Source organism: Atractosteus spatula, chromosome 3 (genome assembly GCF_055471065.1).
Source record: "Atractosteus spatula isolate fAtrSpa1 chromosome 3, fAtrSpa1.hap1, whole genome shotgun sequence".
In the NCBI taxonomy this organism is placed as follows: Eukaryota; Metazoa; Chordata; class Actinopteri; order Semionotiformes; family Lepisosteidae; genus Atractosteus; species Atractosteus spatula.
The window spans coordinates 12,768,814-12,783,214 of record NC_142708.1 but is presented as its reverse complement, the minus strand read 5'-3'; the positions used below and the strand labels follow the sequence as shown (position 1 = coordinate 12,783,214).

General features: G+C 35.6%; 1 protein-coding gene across 1 annotated transcript in view; it reads left to right on the top strand.

Annotated features, from left to right (window-relative positions):
- The window catches only part of LOC148837435 (paralemmin-1-like), a 58,498-nt gene that overhangs the window by 27,346 nt on the left and 16,751 nt on the right, over positions 1 to 14,401 (top strand). The window lies entirely within an intron of this gene.

The following is a 14,401-nucleotide window of genomic DNA, read 5'->3' as shown; positions in this document are numbered from 1 at the left end:
TAGCAGACAGTACATTAGCAGTAGCATTTGGATGGTAAAATAAGAGATCTAAAATAGGCTGGCGCCTTGGCAGTAATACAAACAAATAGCAAGAGGGTGACAACCTACTAAAATAGAAGCAGCATTTTATGTGGAACTGTGAAGCAGAATGAGCTTGAGAATAATATGAGATCACTACTTCTGTAGTGACACCAACGCTGAAAAGGGTAAACAACACTTTAAAACAGCTTCCTTTCCACATCTCCACCGTTTTAAATGATAGCTGTTTTCCAAGTTCAAATAGCTTACCTATAGATTCACATATGTTAAAATTAAATACACACAAAATTATGCTAGAAATTGAAAAACTGTATTTAAAAAAATTGTAAAATTGAATTCTTTAAATGTCAACACCCTTTGCATCAATAACACACATGCCAACACATCAATGTTTCCAAATAACCAAAATGCAAATACAATATATATGGTACCTTGAAAAGTAAATTTCTTTGGCAAGTCTGTGTGTGTAGGTCTGCCTATGGCAATAGGTTTGTTTGCCCACAGTTTGCTTTACCCCTGCAGTCCAAAAACATGCTCTCCAGGTTAACCCATGTCTTTAAATTGTCTCTGGACTGTGAAGTCCAGAGTGTCCTGTCTAGGGTGTAATCTTGCTTGCACTCATTGTCTGCTTGTTTAGGCTTCAGCTCACTGACGCTCCATATTGGAAAAGTGGTTCTAAAATGGATGGATATTCCTAGCAGTTTTTGTCTTGTCTAAGTAACTATTATTGTAAAGTGTCTGTCCTGTGGATTTCTGGTTAAAAACTGTAAAGTTTGCTTTCTTTGAACGTAATACATGTCTTGGGTAGAAGCAGTTGTCTAATTTTACACAGCATCAATTTAATTGTTATAATTTATTAAGTTGCCCAAAGCTGTTTCTATGAAGCTACACAAAGGTTTGTGAATTAATTAGAATTTCATGAATGGATTTTTTTCTGCATTTTCAGCAGAATTTGTTTGTCTCAATTTCTAAGAGTATTTGGAGTATTTACAGTAGTTAGGTTCAAGAGTATATGTGTTTTTCTACAATTTAAAGTATCAACAGGCCCATTTATACAGCAAACAGAGGTCATACATAGATCCTGTCTGGTAAGCCTCACTTTGAGGTTAAAAACTGGGCTTACAAACAGGCAATAAAGTCTCTTGTCCTTTTGAACCCAATTGAACCATTGGGTTAGGATAATCTATCCTTCCAGTTGGTAAGTGTTTCTGAAAGCTCAGCAGAAATGGTTTGAAAGCCTCATTCTTGCTTTTTTTTCTCTGTTAGGAATATTAAAGCTTTTACATACAGTATATGAAAGCATTCTTAATATTGTCTGCAGATTAATATTGCTTTATGGGTATACAGTACCAGGTCTTGTACATTAGAATAAACAAGTGAAAAATGCTGCTTTTTCTAGATTATTGTAATGTTTGCTCTGTAATGCTAATTGTGTGCTAGTTAGGTGGTTTACACCTCAGTTCATTGCTCTGAATTTACCAATTCCTTAAAAGCAATCAATGAATTAACACTGTTTGTTACAGCTGTTTTACATCTTTGCAGTTTGTTGTATTTTGTTGAATTATTTAGGTCAAATAATGCAGAACAGAACTTTCGACCTTTCACTTTCACGATTTAAATAATAAGAAAAATACAGTATGGACCAGAATCAATACACCCATGACAGAAATGTAGTATCCTTTAAATACTTTAAACACCATATGGACATTTTATGATAGACGTTTGTTAATTGAAGTGAATTGAGGTGAAAAATTGTTGTACTGCTGACAGTTCAACAAGAGGGGGGCAGGTAGACTGCAAGGAGAAAGCTGTGTCATGGAAATTTTAATGACCACAAGTAATTAATTAAGGTATCGGTCTAGCATTTCATCTGAAAGTCAGCACCTCCTATGGTACAGTGTCTCTCATCAGCACAGTTGGGCACCGGTTTTTAAGAGCAACTTGTTTTCTCATGAAGGCCTTCCATCCTAGTACTAATGAGACACCAGACTGATTTCAATATAAAGGAGGAGTTCAAACATGTATTAAACACTTAGAAGATGAGAAACAAAAATGAGAAGTGCTATCATCCATTAGAAATTGGGTTGTATACCTTTTAGTTGGTAATGCCTTGCACTTTTGGGGCCATTAGCAAATCAACAATACTGTACATCACTTAGGACACAACGCAGACATAGAGTCTGATAACTCTATTGACAATGGCTGAGAACTAATAATATACTGTAGTTCACCATTTTTTACACATTTGATTGACACAAATGCCCTTGGTCTTGCCCATTATTTATTAGATTAGCTACTGTATAGCACCTCATCTTCTTTTTTGGGATAAAACAATCTCTGACTAATGGTACAATAAATCCAGTTTAAGACAAGAGTGCTAATAAAACATTTGTAAACTTTCTTAGCAGATTACAATGAACAATTTAATTGGTTTGTGAATACATACCTAACGTTGATTTTTCCAACCAGGAATAGCAAAGCATTTGGTTTATCTAAATGTACTGTGTCTTTCCAAGGTTGCATGCCAACCATGTGTTGAACGGTATCATGTGAAACTTGGAGAACAGTGTGGAGCCAGTGGGAGGAGATTAAATATAGTCTCGGTGTGCAGAGCAGTGTTGTTTATGGTTTTATGGCATTTGCTGCATTGGAAGATATTTATTTTGCATAATTGAATTTGTAAGAACACACTATAATAATTCTACTGTTTTAATCACAGGTCTTAGTAACCACATTTTCCATGGCTGAGCATCCACAGTCTCCTGTCCAATAAACTGAAGCGATTTACATCTGCAGGACAGCAGAAAATGTCACCATTTTCTCTTCATCTTCCTATTCCAGAAAGACATTTTCTTTTGACCTAAATTTATACTTCATTAAATTCTGATTTACGACAAGATAAATGCTGTTACACTCACACAGGTCTCAATTATGAACTGGTGAATTAGCATTGAGAAGAAGCAGAACTACAGTACTTTATAGCTTAAAGGACATATTACAACTTGAATAAGTCTGCTCTAATTCTTAAGGTTCTTCAGTTCTCTGACTGAAGCTACTACATCATGTATGATCCTTGTGCTTTCGTGTTATTGCTTCGTGGAAGATATACTTTTTGAAGGAGAACTAGGTAGTTTGTTTTTATGATTGCCTTGATAAATGTTATTACTGCCTTAATGGAAAGAAGAGTCAATTGAATTACTATTAGCGGGGAAGCTTTTCAGACTTTATCAAGGGAGAATTGTACTTTTCAGTACAACTATATTGTGCTATTAATATAATGTCTCTGTATATCACATTGACCTTTACCATGGGCAATTTTGCATTACCCTTTCTTGAAAATGATAGGTGGCAATTGTTATCAAGACCATAAGAGGAACCAAGCTCAACTTTCACTATACTATTATGTCTCTGCCTATAGCAGCAAACAGATTGATAGTTGCTGTTTGATTTTAACTGAATAATCCCATTCTTGCTTTTTTTTCTCTGTTAGGAATATTAAAGCTTTTACATACAGTATATGAAAGCATTCTTAATATTGTCTGCAGATTAATATTGCTTTATGGGTATACAGTACCAGGTCTTGTACATTAGAATAAACAAGTGAAAAATGCTGCTTTTTCTAGATTATTGTAATGTTTGCTCTGTAATGCTAATTGTGTGCTAGTTAGGTGGTTTACACCTCAGTTCATTGCTCTGAATTTACCAATTCAGAGCAGAGTGAATTAAAATTAGCTTGTCTGCAAAATTTTATATTTAATTGTTATTCATAATTGGTAGAGATGATAGATGTTTATATAAATAACCGCTTTTTAGAATACCAAACTTGGCTCCATATAATTTGTCATAAGGCAAGAAACTGCATTGCTTGAAATATTTAGAAAGTAAAAGCTAAAAAAGTTAATCATGCTTTGTTAATATAACCATGAGCTGTATTAATACTATATTAATAAAAGGTAACTTATAAAGAAATAAATATTTTGAAAAAATATTCTTTTTAGCCAGAACATTTAATATGAATGAAGTTTTAACACCAATTATAAATGTTTTACAGTTCAACAACAATTTTTCAAAGTAAGAAAATTAAAAAAATAATTAAAGGAAGAGAGCAGACAGAAAAAAAGTAACACAAAGATTATTTAGATATACAGTGTTTTCTCATAATGAGTCAAAACAATGTGATTCTTGAAATCTTAAGAGAATGCCTATTACAACTAATGTATTGCCATACCTGGGGTGCTGTGGTGGCTCTGTGGCTAAGGCTCTGCGTCTGTGGCTGGAAGGTTGCTGGTTTGTATCCCGTGGCCGACAGAGGAATCCTACACCGTCGGGCCCCTGAGCAAGGCCCTTAACCCCAACTGCTCCAGGAGCACCATATACTGTAAATGGCTGACCATGTGCTCTGACCCCCAAGCTTCTCTCCCTGTCTGTGTGTCTCATGGAGAGCAGGTTGGGGTATGTGAAAAGATGAATTCCTAATACAATAAATTGTGTTTGGCCAATAAATTTGATCTGCAATTTCTAATTACATTTCTGTGTAAAATTAACTGAAAGAAAACCTGTAATTACATAACAATGATGGATCCAAAGTATAAGTGCATTACCTTAGATTGATTCTGTGAAAAGTGGTGACAAAACCCTCTTTTGTTTCTTTAAAGTGACAAAATATTACAAATTGTATTTCCATTTACAGTCTTGGAATTTCTGTGCTATTTAAAATCATGCGTGACATATGTAATTTTGCTTAAAGTGGATGTGAACCCTGTTTCCAAAACAAGATACCTATCTGAAATGTTTATGTATTGCTATTCCATACAAAGCTGTAGTTTTCTGGTTAGTTTCATAACTATGGCCTTCAATTTGGCATTGACGTAATATTGTCAAGAGAAAAAATCTAACTTAAGGGTGGTTTTCTTCTTTGAGCCTCAGTGTCACTTACTGAAAGGACCAGAATGACCTGTGTCTCCACAGCTGAGATCTGTTCTTTTCTTAGGATGATAGTAACAATCATTTAGCATGTTCTGTCTTTAAAGAAACTAACTGAAAGGATACTCATCTTTCATTCTGCCAGCTGCTAACATAGAGAAAAATGGTCTGATACATGAACAATTTGTAACTTAAAATCATATTTGCATATTGACAAAGTGAAATGTGCTTAAAACACATAAAATCATTTAAATTGTGTGTCCTTTCAGTCTATCAAATAAGGTGAACAGACTGAATAATCTCCTCCCATTTGTAACCTTTCTTACAGTTCTTCACCACTTAAAGGTTTGGGAAGGGAGACATTTCAAATGAATGAGTGGACACACGATCAAATTCTTCAGTTAGGAGGATATTGAACACTCATTGAAATGGGGTTGTTTTACTTGAAGGGAAGCTGTTTTGTATTTAAGCCTTAGCCTGTGGGCAACAGTAGCATAAAAACAACTTTCCTGGCATGTGGAGAAGTCATAGGGAGTGTCCCCTGGCTATATTTGCATCGTACTGAGCTGTATCCTAAAAATAAAACAAGAGGAAGACAGTTTTTACTGCTGATTAGGATAGTCACGAGGCTTACACCAAGAGACTGTTTTTCTGTGTATCGTTAATGCGGAGTGCTAAGGCAACGTAACTGAAATCTATGTTTCAATATGCACTCTGATGCTAATGTAAAGTCACAGGAGCAGGATTTTACACTTATCTCACTGCAGAGCTGTAGGTCAATATTTCATTAATTTCCATGTCTGGAAGAGGGCCACCGGGTGCAATCCATACAAAAGGGTATTAGCTTGTGCCTACTTCTTGTTTCTTTGATAACCAATTAAGCTTCTTTGATAACCCTATCTTTTCATCGCTTGTTTGACTCATAGAATTATTCTTTATTCAAAGTTTTTAGCTTAGCAAATTCTTTTTTGTATGCAGACACTCAGTTTCAAACAACTGCTCCACTTATTACCCTTTATGAATTTATGTTTTTTTTTCCCAGGTTTTAATATGACTTCTAAGTAGCTCATCCAATTAAAGATGAGAGCATTGTATATTGCATAAAAAAGTGCTAAAACCCAAAGGCTGCAGGTGTGAATCCTTATTGTGTCCATTCCCAACTAGGGAGTTCCCAGTTATGGTACCACACTGGCCAAGCTCCATGAAGATTGAGTGGATTGTCCTCAAATTGCTGGGCAACATTTATCCCTGTCAGTGGCCAGGCGCTAGCAGGACTGCAAGCTGTCAGTGACAGCTGTGTGCTTCCTCCTGTTAGATTCCAGCCTCTAATATGTGTTCTCCAGACGTTGTAGTGTGAAAAGAAGAGAACCAACAGATAGCATGAAAGGGAACTGCTAGTGGTGACCTCTGCTGGCTGGATAGTGTATATATAATATATACTGTACAGTATATGCCTTTAGAGCAGAGGTCATGAGTTTTCAACCTGATGAATCAGCTCTTTAAAACATATGCCTGTGGTCCTGACAGATACAGTATGTGTGGGAGTGCAGTTACGAGCTGGATTGAACCGCAGCTGGTGATTTGATATTGGGGAAATGTGAAACCAAGATGTAGGTTGAAAGTGTTTCTGATACAAATTCCAGTGATTAATGAAGAAATACCAGGGTATTATTGTACCTAACTTTCAGGCAAATAGACAGCAATGAACAAAATCATTTACAAGTATAGAATCCCTATTGTATAAATTTATAGGTACACTACAGAATAAATGTATAACCACCTCCAAGAATGGGTGAGTTTATAAAAAATTAAGTAAAATAGGCATATATATTACACTTTCATTAGCCTTTTACACATGTCGGCTACTTCCCCCCAACTCTCTTTGTGTTAAAATATGTGGGCTAAGATCCAGGTTCAACACTGCACAGAAGGCACAGTCTGGATTGGCCTTCTATAGCCAAAGCCTGCCTAGCAGTGAATAATATTCACAAAATGTGTTATTCAAGGTTATGCAAAATAATTGGTCCCAGCAGGCCCATGGTCTTTGCTAGCCAAATACATTATGAAGCATTGTGTAGAATTTAAGGCTGTAAAGTAGTGTTCATGACTGAATATCTCAATGTGCCTCGAACTTTTGATTATTGGTAACGTGACTACTGCAAGAATGTATTAACATATAGATTCATGTCTTTTTCCTTTCTTGTTCACTTGATACTCTGGAATTATGCGAGCTGCCAGTCATTACATGTGTATATCCATAAGGTAATAATAACTGGTTGGTTATTTTATGAAGATGGAAGTCAGAGACTGACTATGCACATTAGTAAGGACATGAAGAGCACCCTGTACTTTCTTTTCATGTTTTTGTGACCATTAACTAGAAATCACAGTGAAAAAGTAAATTATGCTGACATCGCACAAAGAATGACATAGTATTATGTTTTATAAGGCAATTTTTTTGATCAATTAAAGCTTTATCTTGGAAGAAAAGTATTTGATTTTTGAGTTAGTCTTTCTTACGTAATATAAAGGAAAAAAATAAAATGCATTCACTGTATATAGTATTTTAAATCTCAAAGGATCTCACTTTGGACCAAATTGGACTCACTTCAATAACCATTGAAATACTGTACTACAGTCACCTGTGTGATGTACAGTATCCATTATGTACCACAACCCCATTAGACATCAGATGTAAAAGTGACAGATAACATCATCAATTACACTAAGGGATAAATTAATATAGGTCAAATTGTGCAAGTTCAAAATGGAATTTAACCAGGATGTTGGTATTAGCACCAAAGGTTTTATACTGTAGATAGTGATCTTAAATGAAGTACAGTAGCAATAAAGATCTTTGTCCAATGTCACTAGTCAAGTGCTAGGATATTGGATGTTTTGGAAATTCTGTTCCAGAGTTAAGAGTGCCAACTACTAGTCCAGCGCTTACAAAGGCAAGTTGGTTTTCCTTGGAAATGTCCCATTACAGATCAGACCAGATGTAACCTTGCTTAGCTCCTGAGATCTGACAAGATCAGACTTGAAAGCTGAATGGCTGTTGTAGTAAGAAGATGTTATAATAAACTAGAGTCATAGAAATTACCCAAAAACCTCACCACATAAACAGACTGTGATAAATTTTACATATGCTCCAGGTCATCAAATGATAGTGAGAGCGTGGTCAGCACAGTTTTTGATGTATGGGCTCATTAACATATCCTTTTGAATTGGGTGTGATGATGCGACACAACACATTAGCGCCTAGCACTTGCATTTTGAAACAACCTTTCTAGGCCAGCCTTTTCCTAGTGCAATCCTCATAGCAAACACTGAATAAATAAATCAACCCGATGGCTTTGTACACTTTTTAGTTATTGCAGACAACTGATGTACTCATAATAAATACAATAAATAGTTATAAAGTTATAATTCTGGAACCCTAACCAGTAGATTAATCATAATAATAACAACATCAATAAAGCCTTTAAAGGTAGCATCTCAAAGAGCTTTCCAGTAGGCCTAATAAAATATTAAAACAAAGTAAACCAGCAAATTACAAAATAAGCACACATTAGAAAGACACATGGTTAAAAGAAGATACATACTCATTAGAAAATGGAGCACACACAGACACTAAATAAATAAAAGCCTTTCTGAAAAGGAAGGTTTTGTGTTTAAAATGCACATAGAATTCCATGGATTTGGGACAAAGCAAGAGAAGACCCTGTCACCCAGAGAACTAAACCCCCAAGAGAAACAAGGTTTCAGTCATCAGTAAGATAAGAGCGGAACCATTTAAGTGTCAGTGTCAGGAATTCCAAACAGTCTCGAGACGGAAGATTAAAATGTCATGATTAACAGTGTCAGAAGCAGCACCTAGGTCTAGGAGATTGTTAATAACTTTAACAAGGGCAATTTCTGTGCACTGCAATTGTCTGAAAACTGATTGAAAAGGTTATTTACAATAAAATGAATGTTAAAAGTATTGCAACAGCGCAAATGTTCGCAAGAAAACACAAGATAGATAAAGGATGAAAATCGTTCAGGTAGTCCAGTGCCATAGTACATTTTTTCTAGGAACAAGCATAACTAAAGCCATTTTAAAGGTAGTTGGTACCACGCCAGTGCTCAGGGACTCATTTATTATGTTGGGGCCAGTAGGGCAGTGGGCTGAAAAGCAGGATTGAAATAAAACAGAAGGAATGGAATCTAGCAGACAGGTGATGGGTTTCATACACAACACCATTTCACTAGCCCATGCAGGGTCGAGATGAAAGAAACAAAATGAAGAACCAGCAAAAACAAGACGGCAGTGAAGAAGTGTAGGGGTGGCAAGTGTGGAGAAGAGAATGTGGTGCCAGATATTGTCAATCTTGGTTGTAAAAAACTCAAAACAAATGTTGCAAAGTTTTGGCGAGGCAGGTAATGTAATAGGGCAGTTAGGCATTAGCAACCGATTAATGAGGGAGAAGGTGTCTAGAATTGTTCTGGTTATTCTCAATGCTATGGGAGAAGTAACTGGATCTAGCAGACTCTGTTGCATCCTTGTATTCAATCGGGTACTCCTTCCATGACATTGAATACTACGCACAATACTGCCTCTAATAATTCTTTCACCTTTTGGCAATGCATTCCATTTTCCATTGTCCATGTTTCCCAGTCCCCTAGACCCTGGGCTGCTCTGTTCCTTTGGATTTCTTTGACAGGTGTGCACCCGTACACCTTGCAGTAGCACTGGTACCTCTTCAAGATCATTGCAGGATGCAAGAGGCATTGCATCACTCCACACCTGAAGAAGGCTCCACGGCCGAAACGTTGTGTTCTCTTTCTTCTTTTTTTCAGCATGGAATAAACCTATTACTTGTTCCTTTGCAGCCTACGCATGCTGACGCAGCTACCCACCTGCATCACTCTTGCCAAGCACTTTCATCCAGGTGATCAAAATCACTGTTTCACTGTGTCTACTTATAGTCCATGCAAAGTATTAGAAATCTAGTTTCCAGGTCAACAAAGACATACAGTAACTAAGGGAAAACATGAGAAATGTGATTATTCCTTGTTTGTTTAAGTGTAGCAGAGTAGGTTGTTGCCTTGCTTTGATTGATAGAATGACTGCAGTTCTACTCGTCTGAGTCGTCTGATTGACTCTTTCACTCACAAGGAATACAGGAATACATTGTTGATGCGGCCTCTTCAGCAGGAAAATCCTGAGGTTTTTGATTGCTGGTTAGCTTAGAACTTCAGAACACAAAAGATAAAGTGAGCTGAAGTCTCTTAGTTGAACTCTCTTATTTACTGTAGTTAGCAGACATTTATTGATCCACGATTCGCAATCAGTTGCTCGATTAAGGCTTGCTGGAAATAAGCTTCTTTACTGAAGTGCAGTAAAGTAAGTGCAATTACTTACCAAGTGCAGTAATTATCATAGATAGGACGGTTTTTTGTTTGTTGTTCCTCTTGCGTTCAATTCCATGAAATCTTTTTCAACTACTTCCCACAGCTTTAGCCTTGACAACACCGAAATTGATTTTCTCATCAGGAGCATTTTTTTAAATATTGTTATTGGTTTATTTTGTGGGTGACCATAAGTTTTTACCTTTTGCAATTTTTCATTGCCTGTACAGGTGATGAGCTTATATGAAAGCTGTATACTATGACATTGTATTAAATCAAAGCCGTGTTATGCATTTAGAATGCTAAGACAAGCATTAAAGTATGTGAAAACCTTTCCCAACAACAATTGGGATGAGATTCAACAATTCATTGCGATGAAAACACTTTTTACAAATGATGAAGGAAATGCAGGGAATATCATCTTGACTTCACTTTTTTTCCAACAATTTTATCTACTGTGTTTACACCCTGCTGTAACCTTATCTCCTCAAATCAAATCTCAGAAGCTAAGCAAAAATGGGCCTGGTTAGTACTGGGATTACAGACCTTCAAGAAAAATCAGTCTGCTGCTGAAAGTGGTGGACTGCTAGTTTGCTTCCATTTGGACTAGGATTTCTAAACCAATGCCCCAGTGTGATGATTAAGAGCAAACTGCACCCTTGATTTACCTTTGTCAGTGTCACAATGGGTCTTCAATGGGTCACTGAGATATACAGTATTTCAGTTTGAATAAAGCTGGTAATGCTTAAAGATGTTATATATTTAAAGAAGGATGATGCATAGCTTTATATGGTAAATTTATATAATTCATATACTGTAAACGTAGCATATACATAGGAAGAGGCTTCCTTAAAAAGCTATCAATGGCCCTCATTTTCACGTTACTGAGTTCACAGCAGCTACATAAACAATTCCATTTCCATAAACTCTTTTTCTATGGACATACCTTTGTATGATAGCGCAACAAAGCCTACAATAGAATTCCAAGTTTGGTGAGACACGCATGATGACGTCATAACCAAGTGCACTTTACTGTACTTGCTAATCAGACACGTCTGATAATGACACATCCAGTAAGGAAGTGGGATAAGGGAACAGGAAGCTGGAAATGGGAGGGGACCTGGGAGTGCCGACCATGAGGTCACCGCTAAACTATGGTGACCAAAGATTTTATTTTAAGTTTTGGTTACGGTGTCTACCCAGTTAGATTTGCAACCTTTGAATACACAGAGGAAATATTGAGTGTTTTAAGAAAACTGCTGAACAAAATGTTCTATGGCTTTAACAACCATATTGTTAGGTGACCATAAGATTAGAAACACCAATTAGAGATTTTTTCTATTTTTTTTACATGACAGACTTAGCCCCATTATGATAAACAATTGCCCTTTACCTACTTTTAATAATTATTTATTATTGTGTGCCTACCCAGCCACGTGATTGTACTCAGTTGTTTTCTTTTAAGTTCTAGCAAGCAAATGATTAATTTTACTTTCAATTAATTATTTGTTCGTTAGAACTTAAAAGAATCTCTACAGCCATTGAGATTGACTCAGTCTCTATTGACTTTTATTTTACATGTGCCCGGAGATTACATCTGCAGTATTTGAAAATGGCATTTTTTTTATTTTTAAATGTCTAAATGAACTAATTATTCAATCATGGTTCAATTAAATCGTTCAGATTTCTGTTAGAATTAAAACTAAAGATACTGGTATGATGGGCTGAGATAGGGAAAACCTTGTCTTTTATTAAAAATATAAGATTCAAGAAATAGAATGTCATTTCAGGGCAATTAAATTAACTAAAATTGCATTGGAACTACTAGACAGACATTGGTGGACATCACAGCCTATAGTAAGTCTATTAGAAAATGTATCTGTGTATTATTGCAAGATTACAAGTTCTTAATACATTGTACAAACCACTCTATTTAACATAACAGAAAACTCACCACAACAAAAGACTACAAAAAGTGATACTTAATCAAGGAAAATATAACACTTAACTAAGAAATTCAGAGACTGATGGTAATTCACAAATGCAGAATTCTAATAGAAATAATAATTTCTTGCATATTTATATCTCTTTTCAAGTCATAGCATTCCATATACAGTACTGTATAGCAAAGGACACACTTCATTCACAGTGCCTGTGTGAAGCAAGTAGCAGTTCCACTACACAGCCGTTCATGAAAAGGATGGAATTCATTCAAATTCAAATTCAATCACAACACCTGAGAGAAATTTAGTAAGGACACTGGGGTTAACACCCATACTATTTTGAAATGTGCCAGTCATATTATCTTTAATAATCATGCATTAAGGACCTTTATTTAGTGTCTCATCTGAAGCATATTATGCTTTCATGCTTATTTACAAATCATTGTCAATGAAGAATCTTGCAAAATTGTAATAAATACAGTATATGTATATTATGTATGTTTTTCTGTTTTACATTTGTTCTTAGTTTTAACATTCCACTTGAAATTTACAAGGACTTCCATGTCATTATATTCTGCCTGTAAATCTTCTAGAGCTACTGTAATGCATTAAAATTTTACAGGCATTCTCCCTACTGATTATTTAATTTCATGTTATTGGATTGTTGTTTACCATGCAGGTAATTTTAATTTGATTTGGAAAGCAACATTACTGGGAGTTTTCCCATGCAATGTTTGGAAAGATTGTGGAAGTCAGAATTAAATAAAAGTCTCACTGCATAGATCCCTAATGAATATTACTTTATTGATTCTATGCTCCATACACTTTTCTGTTAGGTTAAAAGGTTTAATGTATTAACGGTGGGATTAGCGGAATTGTTTGACATGTAATTCTTCATTATGCCACTAGGTGTCAGAGCAGATCTGTTCTCTGGTCACAGCACCCCACAAAGATGTTTGAGAAGATGCTGTGTTCAAAAGCACCAGCTTACTGTGAGACATTATTAATTGTCATGATTAATAATCTAATTGTTGATTATCATTTTGTCTTTGTTTGACTGATTTGTCTTTCATTTTTCTGATGGACTCCAATTTTTGTATATAAAATTGGACTACATTATACAAATAATAACCCCGGCGTCCTGGCCAAATTTCCCATTGGCCCTTACCAATCATGGCCTCCTAATAATCCCCATCTATGAATTGGCTTCATTACTCTGCTCTCCTCCCCACTGATGGCTGATGTGTTGGGAGCATTCTGGCGCACTATGGCTGCCGTCGCATCATCCAGGTGGATGCTACACATTGGTGGTGGTGGAGGGGAGTCCCCATTACCTGTAAAGCGCTTTATAAGTGTAAGCAATTATTTTTATTATTATAATGGACAGCACTCATACAGTATAATAATAAATAAAAACAAAAACTAAAATATTTCCATATGTCTGACAGAAGAAATAAAAACAGTCTTTTAATGGTGAATATTTTCCCAGAAGTAACTGGTAAGCAAACAGTTTACATGAACACCCAGAGCATTGCAGGCAAAAATAAGCAAATATACTTAAATGTGAATTGAAGAGTTTTATCAGGGCAGTGTAACATATATAACAAATAATTAATCTTGACAGTTACAGCACCAAATGTAAATCTGGAGTCAAAATCCTAGAAAGACTAAATTGCAAAACATTTTAAATCCATTTCTATAGAAACATATATTTAATACACTCTCTATAATTATTCATAAACATATTTTAAGGTGTGCTTGTGTGGATATACTTTACTGTAGATAGTGACCATTCTATATGTTTATCCATACAGCAGGATGTCATTAAATTACTTTCACTTTAGTCAGAGACTCATTTGTTATTTTTGAGGTTCCTCAAGATAAACTCCACCCTACTTGGAATAGCAGAGGTGTGACCTGTTCACACCTATACACAGAGTGGGATTGTCTATGATTTGTTTAAAGAATTCATCCTTGAAATGCTGTAGGTGTAACCATGAAAACAATGAATGCTTTAAAATAGAAAGGTTTCAAAGACCTTTTGCTGTAGTTCTCTGTATAATTTCACTTGAAAAAACCCTTCTAAGTTTTAAACAAAAAAC